Source organism: Mustelus asterias, chromosome 3 (genome assembly GCF_964213995.1).
Source record: "Mustelus asterias chromosome 3, sMusAst1.hap1.1, whole genome shotgun sequence".
NCBI lineage: Eukaryota > Metazoa > Chordata > Chondrichthyes > Carcharhiniformes > Triakidae > Mustelus > Mustelus asterias.
In genome coordinates, this window is record NC_135803.1 from 76,395,761 (window position 1) to 76,413,450 (window position 17,690).

General features: G+C 45.0%; 1 protein-coding gene across 1 annotated transcript in view; it reads right to left on the minus strand.

The window, feature by feature from the left end:
• The window catches only part of LOC144491434 (glypican-1-like), a 220,672-nt gene that overhangs the window by 36,309 nt on the left and 166,673 nt on the right, over positions 1 to 17,690 (minus strand). The window lies entirely within an intron of this gene.

The window sequence follows — 17,690 nt, forward strand, 5'->3', positions numbered from 1 at the left end:
GGTGGCATTATCTCTCATTGCAATCTCTCACTCGATCCAAGTCAGCAGTACCTTTCTCAGATGATTACTGTCCAATAACTTCTCATTAACCAGGGAGGGAGGTTTCTGCAGCCCTGATTATACTGCAAATTTCTTTCATGGACCACTTTTCCCTGAGAATGCAGGATATCAAAAGTGCTGGATACACCTCATCTCTGACTCAAAGGCTCATCAGATAGTGAGCTCCAGGGAGTCCAATTCAGAGAACAATCAGCCCTCTTGAGATGCCAGTAACAAGAGGTGGATCTTAGCCTGCCAGGGTGAGATCTTCCATATACAGTAGGGTTGAGCTCCAGAATAAACTGCCAGCGTTCTGCTTTGTAAGCCTGAGGTATGTTGTGGCATAGTCCATTCCGGATCACCATCTAGATAGAAGGAAGTGTGCGTGTGGATTCTGGCTAAAGTCAGGATCAGGCTCAGCTACAATGGTGCTTACCCTGCCACTGCTCGATTGTAAAGACTCACAAAGAAGATTGCCTCTTTGGAACACTTTTTGCACTCAGTCAGGGGTCATCAACAAAAGGTCAATAGCCCTTAAAAACAGACAACAAAATATATGAAGCATTTACAAGTCTAATGATTCAATCAATGCTGAATTTATACAAGACACTAGTTAGACCTCAGCTGGAATATCGTGTGCCATTCTGGACGCCATACTATCGGAAGGATGCGAATGCATTGGAGAGAGTGCAGAAGAAGTTTATAGGATTGGTTCCAGGGCTGAGAAATTTCAGTTATGTCGATAAATTGGAGAGGTTGGGACTATTCTCCGGGGAGAGAACAAAGCTAAGAGGAGATTTGATGGAGGTGTTCAAAATCATGAGGGGGCTGGACCAAGTCGGGAGGAAGAAACTGTTCCCGCTTGTAAAAGGATCAAGAATGAGAGGCAGAGATCTAAAGTGATTTGCAAAAGAAGCAAATGTGCTGTAAGAAAAAACATTTTCGCACAATGAGTGGTTGGGGTCTGGAATGCACTGCCTGGAAGTGTGGTGAAGACACATTCAATTGAGGCATTCAAGAAGGCATTCAGATGATTTTTTGGATAGAAAAATGTGCAGGGTGGCGGGAAGAAAGCAGGGGAATGGCACTAAGTCATAATGCTCATTTGGAGAGCCAGTGTAGACACGATGGGCCAAATGACCTCCTTCTGCACCGCAACAATTCTGTGGCTCTGTGATCAGTGCAGGGACGTTAAACACTTATGAAACTGTGGTGTATTATACTTGCACACCAGCAAGCTGCGAGAGTCTAGGGCTAATCACCTTAGAGCAGTGTTCAAAATTCTGAGGTATTTTCATGAAATAAATTGGAAGAGTTGCCACTGTGGGGAGTGTCAGTAATCAGGAGACACAGATTAACATAACTGGCAAAAGCACCAAGATGTGGAGATGAGGAGATTATATTTACACAGAGAGTTATGATCTGGAATGCACTCTGTGAAAAGGTGGTAGAGCACTTCAATAATAGTTTTCAATACTAAACCAATCGATGATCCTGTATCAGGATACCTGACTACTGAAACCCATGGAATAATAACAATCATCCAAAACTGAGGTTGCCAAGGCATTTCTCAGAGATAATCCTGTTGCTCGGTGAGGGCTAATTATCATCGAAATTTAAGTTTCATCGGCTGATCTGTCAGATATATTTAAGATGAAAGTGCAATTTAGAAAATAAACTGGAATAAACTAGAATGTATACATGTGAAGATAAAATTTACAGTGCTTTAGGGGAAAGAGTCAGAGTAAGAACATAAGAAATAGGAGCAGGAGTAGGCCATCTAGCCCCTCGAGCCTGCCCCGCCATTCAATAAGATCATGGCTGATCTGAAGTGGATCAGTTCCACTTACCCACCTGATCCCTATAACCCCTAATTCCCTTACCGATCAGGAATCCATCTATCCGTGATTTAAACATATTCACCGAGGTAGCCTCCACCACTTCAGTGGGCAGAGAATTCCAGAGATTCACCACCCTCTGAGAGAAGAAGTTCCTGTTCTAAACTGAACCCCCTTTATTTTGAGGCTGTGCCCTCTAGTTCTAGCTTCCTTTCTAAGTGGAAAGAATCTCTCCACCTCTACCCTATCCAGCTCCTTCATTATCTTATAGGTCTCTATAAGATCCCCCCCAGCCTCTAAATTCCAACGAGTACAAACCCAATCTGCTCAGTCTCTCCTCATAATCAACACCCCTCATCTCTGGTATCAACCTGGTGAACCTTCTCTGCACTCCCTCCAAGGCCAATATATCCTTCCGCAAATAAGGGGACCAATACTGCACACAGTATTGTAAAGCCAGCACTGGTTTGACGGGCTGCATGGCCTGCTTCTATAATCCAATATTCTCTGATTCATATTGTAATGCTGCAACACAATTGGAGCTGGACAGACCACTTGCTGCCACTACAGGACAAGGGATAAAGCTCCCCGGAGAGCGATACTTTCTAAAAGATTGTAAAAAGCATGTAAACACAGTCAGTGCACTGACCGCAAATTCAGCCACTCTCTTGGGACGTGACTTCCATCTTGTCTGTTCCTGCCACTGCTGCCAGCGAGGACGGAAACTCTGGCACTCAGCGAAAACTCCATTCACAGCAGCTGCACTGGAGAATCCCAGCCTCAGACGAGGTCGGACGTTTTCGGCGTTTATTTTTCATCGCCGTGGAAATGCTGCTGTTTCAGTGACCAAGTTTCAGCAGTAAACTCTTGTCTCCATCTTGCTGCTCTCCACGGAAACTGTCTGTGATTTAATATTATGGTCATAATCCCATTTGATGGCAGGAGTTTTATGTTGGCCGCTATCACTGCCGAGAGTGAGCTGGCAGGTGCGTTGGGAAAAAACAAAATCAGCTGATGTGTTAGGGAGACGGGGTGGGGGGAAATCATGTCCATTTCTCTACCCACCTCTACTAGTATTTCAAAAGTTTGGGCCAATTGAGGCCCTCTTCACGAGCAGTGAATGGATACTTTAAGGTCTCCAACCATCACCACCGGTCACCATGTGAATGCTGGCATAGCTGTGGGCTAGTAAATTTTGGTTGGGGAGGGAGGGTTAAAGTAGCCCCAGTCCCTCCCGTTCAGGAACCCAGTGCTCAACGGAGACCCTACTCCCCACAACAGTGCTTATTTATGTTTATTTATTAGTGTCACAAGAAAGCTTACATTAACACTGCAATGAAGTTACTGTGAAAATCCCCTAGTAGCCACACTCCGGCGCCTTTTTGGAGGGAGAATTTAGCATGGCCAATGCACCTAACCAGCACATCTTTCAGACTGTGGGAGGAAACAGGAGCACCCGGAGGAAACCCATGCAGACACGGGGAGAACGTGCAGACTCTGCACAGGCAGTGACCCAAGCGGGGAATTGAACCCGGGTCCCTGGCACTGTGGGGCAGCAGTGCTAACCACTGTGCCACCGTGCCGCTGACCCCATTTGTTCCTTCGGGGCCCCCAGCAAAGCCACTCCTTTGAACTCACCGTTGAATCTGTCCTCCATTCTGCTCCTTGCTTTATTTAACATAAAGAAAAGGCTGCGTCCGCAGCTTACAGCAACACAGGTCCTGAGCTCCAAACCTACAATATACTTGTCTTGGTTGAAAGTGCAGGTTTAAACCTCCCACTGCTCAGATCTCATTGAGCGAGTTCCCGCTCACTCAGTAGGGAAGCTTTTACTCCACGAAGCCTACAGAGAGATCTATTGATGATGCCCCATGTCCTTTGTGGCGACTATAACAGGAACCAAAGCATGATGGCAGCAGGTGACGCTCCACTGGTTGCATCTTAAGGGAGCAGTTCTCTTCATCTAACACATGCTACATCTAATCTACGAGTGTTTGATGGGGCAGTGTAGAGGGAGCTTTACTCTGGATCAAACCCATGCTGGACCTGAACTACGAGTGTTTGTCGCAGGGTAAAGCAAGCTTTATTCTGTAACTAAGCTAGTTTGTACCCTGATCTTCAGGTGATGGGATAACATAAAGCGAACCACACTCAGTGTTGAAGCTATACTGAACCAAACGTGGGAATTCTTGATTGGGCAGTGTAGGATTACATATTAAATAGGATTATAAGGTATACAGCACAGAACCAGGCTATTCACCCAACAATCCCTGCCAGTGTTCCATTCAAGCCTTCGCCTGTATTTCCCCATCTAACCACCATTTTCTGAAGGGCAATTAGGGATGGGCAATAAATGCTGGCTTAACCAGTGATGGCCACACCCTGCAAATGAATTTTGTAGAAGAGTATAGAGGAAGCTCAATTTTTGAATTTAACACATACTACATCTGCCTTGAGAGTGTTTGAAGGGCAGTACAGAGGGAGCTTTATTTAGATATAAACCATATTGATCTAAGAGTATCTGATTGTTGAATAGTCTGTACAGTCAATGTCTAAATTCACTCTTTGGCAAATATTTCCAGCCAACTGCAGCAACATAATCTGCTACCCAAAGTTAACAAGTTCAGTGGGGGTGGTGAATGGAGGGAGGACAACACAACAGAATGAAAGAAGGGCAGCACAGTGGCACAATGGTTAACATTGCTGCCTCACAGTGCCAGGGATTTTGGTTCGATTCCAGCCTTGGGTCTATGTGGAGCTTGAACGTTCTCCCATGTCTGCGTGGGTTTCCTCCGGGCACTCTGGTTTTCTCCCACACTCCAAAGATGTGCAGATTAGGTTGATTGGCCATGTTAAATTGCCCCTTAGTATCCCAAGATGTGTAGGTTAGGGGGATTAGTTGGGTACGGTGCTCTGTCGGAGAGTTGGTGCAGACTCGGTGGGCTGGATGGCCTCTTCCTGCACTGTAGGGATTTTATGATTCCACAGTGAATGTAAACTGGCTTATTAGGCTTGGCCGAAGCCAATGGCCCTCTGCCAGTGCTAATCCTGCTCTCTTGTCCAGTCAGGTCCACTCACTCCCCGAAACTGATATAGGTGCTGAGGTCAGCAGCATTCCATTTTCAAGAGGTTGAGCTGTGAAGTGCTGTTACAAAGCGAATCGCTTGTGTGGCGTCGAGACTTGGTTTTAACATGAATCACATCATCGCATCAACATTTTGGCAAAACTAACAATAAAGGATTTGGCAAACATTTTTGGATGTGCATTGTACGAATTTTAATGAGAATATTTCTATGAATGGGGTGAAGCCTCCAGCCATTGAATCATTTTAACACAATAGTCCCAGTCAGTATTTCCCAATGCATTTAATCTCCTTCCACACCCCAGGGTAATTTCTCCTGGACTCTACCCACCCATTTAATCTTTAATTAAATTCCCCAGGAAGGATCGATTGGCTTTGAAGTGTAGATTTATCAGAATGATACCCAAACTCTAAGGGTTAAATTAGGAGAGATTATACAAATCAGGATTTTATCCCATGGAATTCAGAAGGAATTGAAATTTTCAAAATATTAAGGGGAACTAAGGAAAATTTTTTTTCCACTGATTGGGGAATTAAGGACAAGGCGTAGTCTAAGAATTAGAGACAGACTTTTCGGGAATGAAATTAGGAAATATTTCTGTAATGGTTGAAGTTTGGAACTCTCTTCCAAGAAACAGTAACTGATGGATCAATTGTTAATTTTAACATAGGGATTGATAGAATCTTGCTAAATAATGATATCAAGAGATAAAGGACAAAGTTATAAGTTAGATCACTGATCAGTCATAATCTTACTGAATGATGGAACAGGTTCGAGGGGTTAAATGGACTCGTCCTGTTTCTTTTTTCCTAATTGTTTGTTTAGTTCATTTTATCTTTACGTAAACTGGTTCTAAACACATGATTCATACAAACCACCCTGCTCATGTCTTGTCTTTTAAAGATTAGAAAAACATTAATTTGCTGTGTTCAGAACTGTCATTTAGTTCTTCATTCTAATTCCCTCCAGTATAAGCAAGGTTAACTCGTGAAGTTGCCTGTAAACCTTACAGGCCTTATGTTCAGCAATCATGTTTGTCCATGTTCTCTGGACTCTTCAAATGTTCTCCGAGGACTCACATCTACTAGAAGTTGGAGGGCAGAGCAACTGGCACCCCGGTGATGTGGAGAGGCCTTTGTACCTCAGTAGCAGGCCAGAGATGGACAACAGGAGACCGGAAGCTGACGTGGCTCCTTGCCTTGGGAAGGATTTTGTGGACCTGTTAAATCTGTGATGGTGGAACTATTTCCGGGAGGAAGAGGGCAGGAGAGCAACATGAGACGATGTGAGTGAACTGCTGGAGGAGAGAAAGCAATGACAGGGTTTATAGGTTGTCTGACAAGCTTGGAAAGCAGTCACTGAGAAAAGCAGTGATGTATATCTCACATGCTGAATGCACAGCTTGTGTCTTTACATCTTTGCACATGAGCTGGGGCAGTCCCATTTGGATCCAAAACAGAATTACAATACTGTGCAAGAAAGAAAGACTTGCATCTATGTAGCACTCCAGGAGACCACTTTATCATCATTTTACAGTCTATGAAAGTTTTTCTGAAGTGTCATCGCTGTTGTAATGTAGGAAACGCAACAGCCAATTTGCACATAGCAAGATTCCACGAGCTGCTGCATTGGAACGCCAAGCCTGAATTTTGTACGCTGTTGGAATTGGACTGGAACCTATAACTTTCTGAATCAGAGAAAAGAGTCTTACCACCGGTCATAGTAGTGTTAATGGCACACAAAGTGATGTGTTAAAGATACCCTGTCTGCCTATCCCTAAGGGGCAGGCCTCGGCCAAGGCAGGATGAAAGAAGGCACAATTTCAAAAACAAGGTCAATGCTCAATGGGAGGAATGAGTGAAGGTCCCACTGCGACTGTCATGGACAGAACCTTTGTATGTGGCATTTTGACTTGCATAGCTGCCTGGTGTAAGAGAAGACACTTCCTGGAGAGGTTGAACACTGCATCAAGCCCAGCAGAACAAATATTTGGAAATGTTCCCAGATCATGTAATTAAGTAGGTGGGGAAGACTGGAAGATGTCCCATTATGAAAGGTCACCACATACAACAGCTCACAGTGATTCAGTCAAGTAACAGACTCATCTAATGATGGTCTGCATGCAAGGGAAGCTTCCGGCTGTGACCCTTGATAGCAGATGAAGGAGGGAACTTATCCACTATCTTGTAAACTTGACGCTGAACAACAATCTGCATTTATATAACACCTTTGACATAGTAAAATGCTCCAAGATGCTTAATGGTAGTTTATCAAACAAAACAACACCAAACCACATAGGGAAGTGCTAAGACAGATGACCAAAAGCTTGGTCAAAGAGATCAAGATGTGGTCATGATGGAGCATGCCCAGGTCAGCTATATCAGTCATATATGCTAAATAGCCCCCCAAACACATCCCAACCCTTATTTCTGAAGAGTGGCATCAGGCAGCGCTCTCCATTTCCTCCACCAGCCATGATGTGGCTCTTGCTAAGTGTAATATCAATTTAGCTCCAGAAGGGAACCAGGTTGAATCTGTCACAACTAAGACGCAGACAAAGCCTAGAGGTAGAAATGACTGCTTGAAAGAGGCTCCAATGAACAATCCTTGCTTGAAATCATCCTACAAGGTTCCAGGGAGGGGTTAAATTTTAAAATAAGGACACCTCTAGCACTGGAGAAGTTCAACAAAAAACTTTCCAATTCCAATTCCCATCCATTGAAAATCTGACATCTCTCTCCAACACATTGGCTGCAAAGACCATGAAGCTCTACCGTCACAAAGCCAGTCTTCCGAGGTGTCAAGAACAGTGAATCCAGCCTAAAATCACTTTCTCCTCCCGCCCCCTCCACGCTGGGGAGACCCGGGATTTGTGAGGATTTATTTTATTCTAATAACAATAGAAAAATTTCATGGTAGAGCTTTTTTGATGCCTCGCAGACAAGGTCCTGAACATTTTGGAAGTTGGAAAACACATCCCAGCCAGCTCTGAGTGTCCCACAGATATTCCACACTCAAGTGAGCGTCAATTGTTGGAATTCTGCCCTCAGTCGGGAGGAAGCTCCACTTTAAGAGAGCTGCTGGCCAATAGCAACTGGAGTGGACAGAAGAGGCAGTGCTTCAACATGATGGAGCCCAAGTCAAGGGGATGGCAAGGTAGGTTTTAGGAGCTCCAAGGATGACATTAGCTAATTTTAACATAAAATATTCCTGGGAGTCAGCTGATGCTGCCCAGTCTGAAATGTCCCTCTGCTCTGTGTGATGAATTCCTTTTCAAAGCCCAGCACTGTAGGAAGCACAGCGGCCATTCTGCACACAGTATAATCCCACAAGCCGTGGTGTGATAAATGACCACTTAAAACTACCGTTGGCTGAGGGAGAAAGGGCTGTGTCTGTGAGTGGTCACATAGCCAAGTGCAGGAGCCTTGGCTTATTTTACTTCTCCATTTCTTCTGTGATGTAGAGGCTAATCAGATATCCTGGTTGGGACCCGGGGGTGGGGGGAGTAGGGGGGCTGGGCAGGGTTGTGACCCGGGGTGGGGGTGGGGGGGCCACCTTAGAATTTTTTGGGAGAATTCCACCCATAAAATGTAAGTGTCGAATTTGCCTGAAAACTGGTATCGGTAAATATTTGAGGGCGTGGCCTATTACCGTTAGAGATGCCTCTGCATAGCGCTGAATGGGCCATTGCGCTTGCGTTGATTTGTCAGAGCCCCGCACTGCCAGCCTCCCGATTGCTGGCCAGCCCCCTGACCCTGCAATGCAGGCTGTGCGACCCCCCCCAACCCAGTCACTGGCCACTCCACCCCCGTATCCGGGCCAGCCTCGCATCCCTGGCAGTCCCGATCTCTCCCCCCCACCCCGCCACCACTGGCAGCCCTGACCCTCCCGGCAGACCTGCCACCATCCTCCCACCCTCCCGCTCCCCTGCCCAACCCCCACCCCCCCAACCCAATGGCCAGCCCCAATCACTGGCCTCCCTCCCTCTGTCGTTGCTGAGTGCAGAGTGGCAGTGGGACCTGACATCCCTTCTGATCTCCCCCCACTCCTAGAGGGCCCCCCTCGCCCCAGCTCCACTCCTTTGGCACTGCCCAAGGTGTCCCCTGGGCATTGCCACTCTGACCATTGGGCACTGCCAGGCCACACCCCCTTACCTCTAAACTCTTTGGGGGGGGCCTCCATGGCCCTCCTTCACAACATGGGGGTCGGGTCGCCAGCTCCCCGCAAATGGGGAGCTATTGTAAACCCCACCGGAGTGAAACATTCCTGGCAGGGGGGAGGACTCTAGCGGGCCTGGAGACTTCAGTCTCGGACCCGCTTGTGGGATGTGAATCATCATTATACTAATTTTTGCAGCTCCGTGCCAGTTTCTGGTGTGGAGCTGATGGCACCAGAAATCCGGCTGCCTGAAACTCGCTAAGGCGGTGGTGCCCAGTGGAGAACCCCCTAAACAGCCTCTGCTTGAGTCTCCCGGCCTGCTTCGCCATTTATTGGGCGAGTAAACAGTTGGTATTCGTTTTGTGTGAAAACCTAATGCAGGGTTAACCTTTCCTCAAAATTATCTGTTGTAAAGCACATTGTAACTGTGCAAGTACAAACTTGTTTTCTTTTTGACCTGCTGCATATTTTGGGGAAAATGAACATCCTGAATCTGAAATACTAACCTGTCCATTTTTCCTCTTTCAAAGGTTGGCGCTCTGCTGTGCATTTCCCTGCACTCTCCAGTTCCATTTCAGACAAGTTCATGTTCTGCCTTGGGCAACAGCAGCTTCAATGTACATCTCTGTCTGAACTGCTCGTGTATCCCTTAACAAAGTCCTCGCTCTATCTTGCTGGAGATCTTCCAGTTCTCTGTGTTATTAATGGCTGCAGTTGAGGTAACATTCTATGGTGCTGAATGCTTTGATTGTAAGGTGCAGGTGGACAGCAATGTTTTTGTACATCACCGAGCTGGTGTCTCAATATAGCTTCTCTTGTTCTGACAAGATTTCATCTATCTCTGTCTGGCTCAGCTGGACAGTAATTTGTCAAAACACAAACTACAGAAAAGCAAAAGGGGAGAAGGTAGGGCGCTAAAACGTAGGAAAAGTTAAAGACAAGTAGAGGCCACTTGACTCAAAGTTCACCCCACTACAGACCCCAAACAATTCCGCTTAAATATCCAATTGCCTATTTGTTTTATCTCAAGGGATTTGGTTTGGCAAATTCTTCAATCAAGTGTTCCGTATTGATGCGTTTCAATTGGTAGCAACTTGAAAAATGAACTTGGCAGAGCTGGAAATGGAGATACACAGCAGAGCCCCAACATTTGAAAGAAGAAAAAATGGGCAGTTTAATATTGCAGCTACGAAATGTAGTTTACCCCAAAGCAAGCAGCAGATAATGAGGTCTTGTGGCACAGTGAGTAGCATGCCTGCCTCTGAACCAGAAGCTCTGGGTTCAATTCTCACCCCAGGATTTGATGGCCAAGGAAGGTGCATTCATAACACGGTCAAACAGGTTGAGTGTGTCAATTTCTTGTGGAATTTCTTCCAAAGACGCCAATGGTTGGCAGTAAGAGCAGGAGAGACTGCTGGTCAGCCATTCTTGATGTGGAGTGGTGCCCCTCAAGCTATGAGCCTCCGGTGACAGACGAGTGACCTCGAATAATAGAAGTCAGACAATGCAGAAAGAGGCCAGTCAGCCTGTCGCGTGTGCACCAACCCTTTGACAGAGCATCCTACCCAGGAACACCCCTCATTCTATCCTGTAACTCCACACATTCACAGAACTAATCCCCCTAACTTACACATCTTTGGACACTTAAGGGGCAATTTACCACGACCTATCCACCTAACCTGTACACCTTTGGAAGGAAACCGGAGCACCTGGAGGAAGCCCACGCAAACATGGGGAGAACATGCAAACTCCACATAGACAGTGACCCGAGGCTGGAATTGAACCTGGGTCCCTGGCGCTGTGAGGCGGCAGTGCTAACCACTGTGCCACCGTGCTGCACAAACTGTTCTGGGAACTAGTAGCTATGGAAACAGATGAAAGTTTGTCTTAGCGCACCACTAGGTGCAAGAAGAGAACTGGAATTAGAATGCAGCAAGTCAAAAAGAAACAAGATTGTACCTGCACAGTTGCGATGTGTCTTGGAACAGATAATTTTGAGGAAAGGCTAACCCAATATTAGGTTTTCAAACAAGAGAATACCAACTGTTTACTCACCCAATGAGCAAACACAAAATGTGAGATGGAATCAAAGGTGCTACGCAAAAAGATCCTACTCCTTTTGCTGCATTTTGCTCCTTCCCCCTTTTCTTGCTCCAGGTCTTTGCACTGTTCAGTCTGGATGGCAGTTTAGCCTCAGCATCTCAAATGTTATGGAGAAGAAGAAAAATGAACCAATGTTCCCACTTCTTAATCATGACCACACTCAGGCAACGCCCATTTGCCTCTCCGCAAATGGCAGATTTAAGTATAAATTCCTCTCATTGCTACTTGTGGGATCAAACTGTGTGCAGAACATTCGGTTATGGGTTTAGATTCAAGTCTGTGAATTAACTTCATGATCTAGGTGAGCACTCAACCCTTAAAGGAGTGCTCCATTTATTCCCTCAAAAAAAAAGTTTAGAGGTTAACAAAGTCATAAAAATACAAACAAATGATTGAGTTTTATTTCTGAGTATCAGAATTCAAAGGCAGAGATTGTTAAAATATTTGTTTGTGGGATGTGGACGTCGCTGGCTGGACCAATATTTATTGTCCATCCCTGAGGGCATTTAAAAGTCAACCACGTTGCAGTGGGTTGCATATGGGCCAGACCAGGAAAGGAAGGCAGATTTCCTTCCCTAATGGATATCAGTGAATCAGATGGGTTTTTACGACAATTGACAATGGTTTTAATGGTCATCATTAGACTTTTAATTCTAGACTTAATTTCACCATCTGCTGTGGTGGGATTTGAATCCAGGTTCCTGGAGCAATACCCTGGGCCTTCTGGATTTGTTGTCCAGTGATAATACCACAATGCCACCACCTCCCTTAAATATAAGGTTGAACTTAAATAGAAGCTGGAGTGCTATGCTCAGTCCGAGTCTTCATTTTACAAAAAAATAAGTACTAGAGTTGGTGCAAAAACAACATTTACAAAGTTGACACCAGAACTGATTAAAACTAGCAAAAGGAATTGAACAAGTTGGGGTTTCTTTTCTCAAAAGAAGAGAAGTCTGCCTGACTACTGAAAAAGCGATCTGTAAAATGATGAAGGCACTCGATAAAGCCAATGTAGTGTAGTCCACAACAAGAGGTCATCAATTTATCATCGCCACTAAACATCCATTAAGGAATTCAGGAACAACTTCTTTATCCAGAGAGTGTTGGGAATGTCAAACTCGCTGCCAAATGAAGATAAATAGCTTGGATGCATTTAAGAGGAGGCGAGACAAGTACATGAGGCAAAAAAACATAGCAAGATGTGCCGATCGGGTAAGGGCAAGAGGGTTGGCGAAGGCTTATATGGAGCTTAAACATTAGTTGAGATCAGTTGAGCTTTTGTGTCCTGTTATTTTTGATGTACGATCTCTCAATGAAAGTGGAAAATATCAGCTTGATAATATGGATGTTTTAGCCGTAGAGATTGAGTTCCTGAACAGAATCAAGATTTAATAAGATAATTCATCTCTGTAAGCGACCAATGGACGTGGGGGCAACATTCACCACCAAAATGGGCAACATCCCTGCTGGCCTAATCAGTGTAATCCCAAGGAAATTAAGACCCTAATTGGCAGCGGGAATCCTGCCATCAGGGCTCTGGGTTCTCCTGGGGACATTTAATTCCAGGACTTCTCTCATACAAATGGAAATCCTGCCCCTGAGATTACTGGACAGTCAGGGGCCAGCAGGTCCCCATTAACCGTGGTGCGACCAGTAGTGGTAACCATGATGTGGAGTTGCCGGCTTTGGACTGGGGTGGTCACAGTAAGAAGTCTCACAACACCAGGTTAAAGTCCAACAGTCTTATTTGATATCACGAGCTTTCGGAGCACTGCCTTTCATCACTCACCTGATGAAGGAGCAGCACTCCAAAAGCTCGTGATACCAAATAAACCTGTTGGACTTTAACCTGGTGTTGTGAGACTTCTTACTGTGACCAGCAGTGGTGGCTGCTCTCAGTAATTCACTTGGGCCTTCAGCAGTGCTCTCCCTCCATCACCTCCTGGAGAAAGTTAAGTGAGGAAAGAATGGGGGTCATGGCAAGGGGTTCTTAGAGGACAACATCAGTGGGCATCCCACCTTTCCAACATCAGGTTCTTCAATCAGTAAAGTTAAGTTTATTTATTAGTCACAAGTAAGGCTTACATTAACGCTGCAATGAAGTTACTGTGAAATTCCCTGAGTCGCCACAGTCTGGCACCTGTTCAGGTCAATGCACCTAACCAGCACATCTTTCAGAATGTGGGAGGAATCCGGAGCACCCAAAGGAAACCCACACAGACACGGGAAGAACATGCAAACTCCACACAGACAGTGACCCAAGCCGGGAATCGAACCTGGGTCCCTGGTGCTGTGAAGCAGCAGTGCTAACCACAGTGCTACCGTGCCACCTGGGCTTAAGGCTGGGATTATCCAGCCCCAGGGCCGTGGGCCATGAGACGAGACATTCAAACATCCATTGATTTTGGTGGGACTGGAAGAATCTGGTCCAAGTGTCTCTGAATGAGGGACCCTTCGACCAGGTTGCAGCCAAAGCCAACAGGATATTCTTGCCAGTCAGTCCACATGGTGAGTCTACTGCTGCCGAATACCAACGGTGGTGGGATTGTAGGGTCTCCAACTCACCTCCTCCCACTCAATCAAACAGCCCCTTCTCGCCTCAGGACTCATCTCAGGGAGGGCATCAAATTACCCCTTTCACATGGACAGACGACACTGAGATCATTCTTTTTACTGAAGAGGAGGTTAAAGAGAGGTTTAATTTAGGAGTTCAATACCTTGAGGGGCCTGACAGAGAAAGAGAAACTGTTTTCACTTGGTAATTAAAGGGTACAGACTTACGACAATTGGCAGAAGTAGCAGAGGGGAGATGAGGAGAAATTGTTTTACAAAATGATTTGGAATTCACTGCCTGAAAACAATGCTGGAAGCAGATTCATTAATACCTTTCAATGGAGAATTTTTAAAAAAGACAGGTTTATGCAGAAAAACCATGGTAAAAAAAAATATCATTCTTTCAAATAGCCAGCAGTGGCATGGTGGGCCAACTGGCTTGTCCCTATGCCTTACAATTCTATAATATCTCAGAATTGGAGCTCTCTCGAGGTGCCTTGCCTAAGAGGCATTGGTAACCATGGACTTCCATGTGTTGGCCCATGGTTATGCTGTTGCCTTTTTGCAGGTTCTGGTTGACCAGGAGACTCTCCTGCTCTGACTGCCTACCATAGGCATAGGAGGATTTGCAGGTTGATAATCACCCTGCTTTGGCCACGTTATGACTGCATCTTCCATGGCCATCAAGCCAGGTGTGAGACTCGAACCCAGAACTTCTGGTTCAGAGGCAGGGACAATACCCATTGCACGGCACAAGACCTCCCTTTAGAATTGGAATGAAGTCAGATGAAAGTGAATTCAGGCAAAATAGTTTCACACAAAGGGTTATGAGGCTCTGGTATTCCCTTTCTGGAAATATTAGAAAAACATAATCAATCGTAGTGTTTAAAAAGGGACATGGATACCGTACATCAGAAGTATGGCCTTGAATAGATAGAGAGAGATGGGAGGAAACTGGGATTAAAAAAGCCTCACGTTCCTGACTGAGACTGTGGAGACTTGTTTGGCTCTCCATTCGGACCCTGCAGCTGGTGGTGTGAGATTCCCCACTTTCTGTAGTCAGGTTACATCTATTTATCCTCTGAAAGCTGATCTGCTAACACTCCGCAGGTGCAAGCAGATCCTTCATCTCTTTCTCATGATCTGTGGAATTACGAGCCAGAATCCAGCCAAAGCAATTTTTTTTTAAAAAAAAGACTCTACGCCCAGGTGCAGTGGGAAAGTGAACAGCATCCTTTAAGGAAAAAAGCATGAACACGAAGCTAAATCCACCAAGCCCTGGCCTCCCTCAGAGAGCCCGGGGAGTGGTGTGTTCGCCCCACCTTCACAGACCGTCAAGCACGACTCTCTGGGAGTGTGGAATATTTCCCCATCATTTTGTGCAGTTAATCTACAATACCTGCAAAGAGGCCCCCCTGAGTACACCAGTCTAGGGAGAACTTCAGGCTTGTTTTTTTGTTTGTGCTCTCAATTAGGAGCTTACGAGTTAGTGTTTCGGGGTTAGGGAAGAAATATTAGCCAGGGATTGTGCTCCTGATAACTAGACAGTGATCCATGGTGTATACGTTGTATATGCAGCACTGAAACAGACCATTCAACCCAACAGGTCTATACTGGTGTTTATACTTCACAGGAGCCTCTGCCCATTCTATTTTATCTAATCTTATCACAATATCTTAGAAGAACTTAGAATATGCTTCTGTTCTTTCCTCCTTGTGTGTATCTAGTTCCCTTGTGATGCATCTGTGGAATAATCATCTCAACTACTCCTTGTGGTGGCAAATTTTACATTCTCACCCCTTCCTTGGTAAAATAGTTTCTCCTGAATTGCCAAATACATTTGTGAGTAACTCATTTTGAACGCCTCTATCAACTTTCCTTCTCTTTGCCAAGGAGGACAGTCCTACCTTCTCCAATGTGTCCACGTAACTGAAGTTCCTTATCCCTAGACCCTTCTTGAGAATCTTTTCCTTACCCTTGCTAATGTCTTCACATCTGTTGGGCCCAGAACTGGACACAATACTCCAGTTGAGGCAAAACCAGTGTTTTATACAAAATGAACATAACCTCCTGGCTTTTATATTCGATGCCCTTAGTAATGAAACATTGGATGTTTAGGCTTTATTAACCATGCTCTTAACCTGTCCTACCCTCTGCTCCTGCACCCCCTTTAGAGTTGTACCCTTTATTTTATATGTGTCTTATTGTCTATTATGTATTCTTTCCACTAATATGAATCACTTCACACTTCTCTGCTTTGAATTTGTTTGACCAATTGTCTGTCAATTTAACCAACTTGTCGATGTCCTTTTGAAGTTTTACAATTATGTTTCTTACAGTTCACAATGCTTCCAAGTTTCATATCATCCAAACATTTTGAAATTGTGTCTTGTACACCAAGATCTAGGTCCTTAAACTATATATATGGAAAAATAAGGGTCCCAACACCGACCCTGGGGAACTGCACTACAAATCTTCCTCCAGCCCGGAAAACATCCATCGACCACTACTTACTATTTCCGGTCACTCAGTTAATTTTGTATCATGTTGGTACTGTCCATTTTATTCCATAAGCTATAACTTTACTCCCAAGTCTGTGGTATGGCACTGTATCAAATGCTTTTCAGAAGTCCATATACATCAGGTCAACAGCATTACCCTCATTGACCCTCTCTGTTACCTCTTCAAAAAACTCAGGCAAGTTAGTTAAATCTGATTTGTCCTTAACAAATCCATGCTGGCTTCCCTGAATTAACCCACATCCCTCCATGTGACTATTCATTTTGTTTCTAGAAGCTTCCCCCCAACGAAGCTAAACTTTTTTACATAGCGAGTGGTTCGGGTTTGGAATGTACAACCTGGAGAGGCAAGTTCAATCAGGGCATTCAAGAGGCCATTCAATGATTATCTGAACAGAAACAATGTGCAGGGATACGGGGAAAAGGCAAGAGAATGGCACAATGTTACGATGCTCATTTGGAGAGCCAGTGCAGACATGATGGGCCAAATGGCCTCCTTCTGCGCCATAACAATTCTGAGATATTGTTATTCTGTAAACTGATCGACGAGCAGTTGCTGGGCTTATCTTTGCACTCTTTGTTCAACAATGTTGTAACATTTGTAATTCTCCAGTCCTCTGGCATCACTCTTGAATCTTAGGGAGACTAGAAAATTATGACCAGTGCCTCCGCAATCTCCATTCTCACTTCCCTCAGTATCTTTGGATCCATTTCATCCCTTCCCGGTGTCTTACCAACTCTTAAGTACAGACACCCTATCCAATATCTCTGTTGTTTCAATTTGAAACCCTTCTAGTTTCTGAATTTCCTCCTCCTTCACCATGTCCTGGGTAGCATTGACATCCTTGGTAAAAATACATGCAAAGTATTCATTTAATACATCAGCCATTCCCCCGGCCTTCATGCAGAAACCCCCTGTTTGGTCCCTAATTGGCCCCACTCCTCTTTTTATCACTGTTTTACTATTTATATACTTGTAGAAGATTTTGGATTCGCTTTCATGTCCACTGCCAGTCACTTTTCATATACTCTCTTTTAGCTTGTCTTTTTTTTTCTTTATTTGTTCACATGATGTGGCTGGGCAGCATTTAATGCCCAGCCCTGAGGGCAGTTAAGAGTCAACCACATTGGGTCTGGAGTCAAACGGAGGCCAGACCAGGTAAGGATGGCAGATTTCCTTCCCTAAAGGACATTAAGTGAACCAGATGGGTTTTTATGACAATCAGCAATGGTTTCATGGTCATCATTAGACTTCTAAGTCCAGGTTTTATTGTATTCAAATTGTATCTGCCGTGGTGGGATTCAAACCCGGGCCCCCAGTTTATTATCCTGGGTCTTCCGGATTAGTTGTCTCGTGATAATACCACTATGCCACCGTCTCCCCTTTTTCACCTTC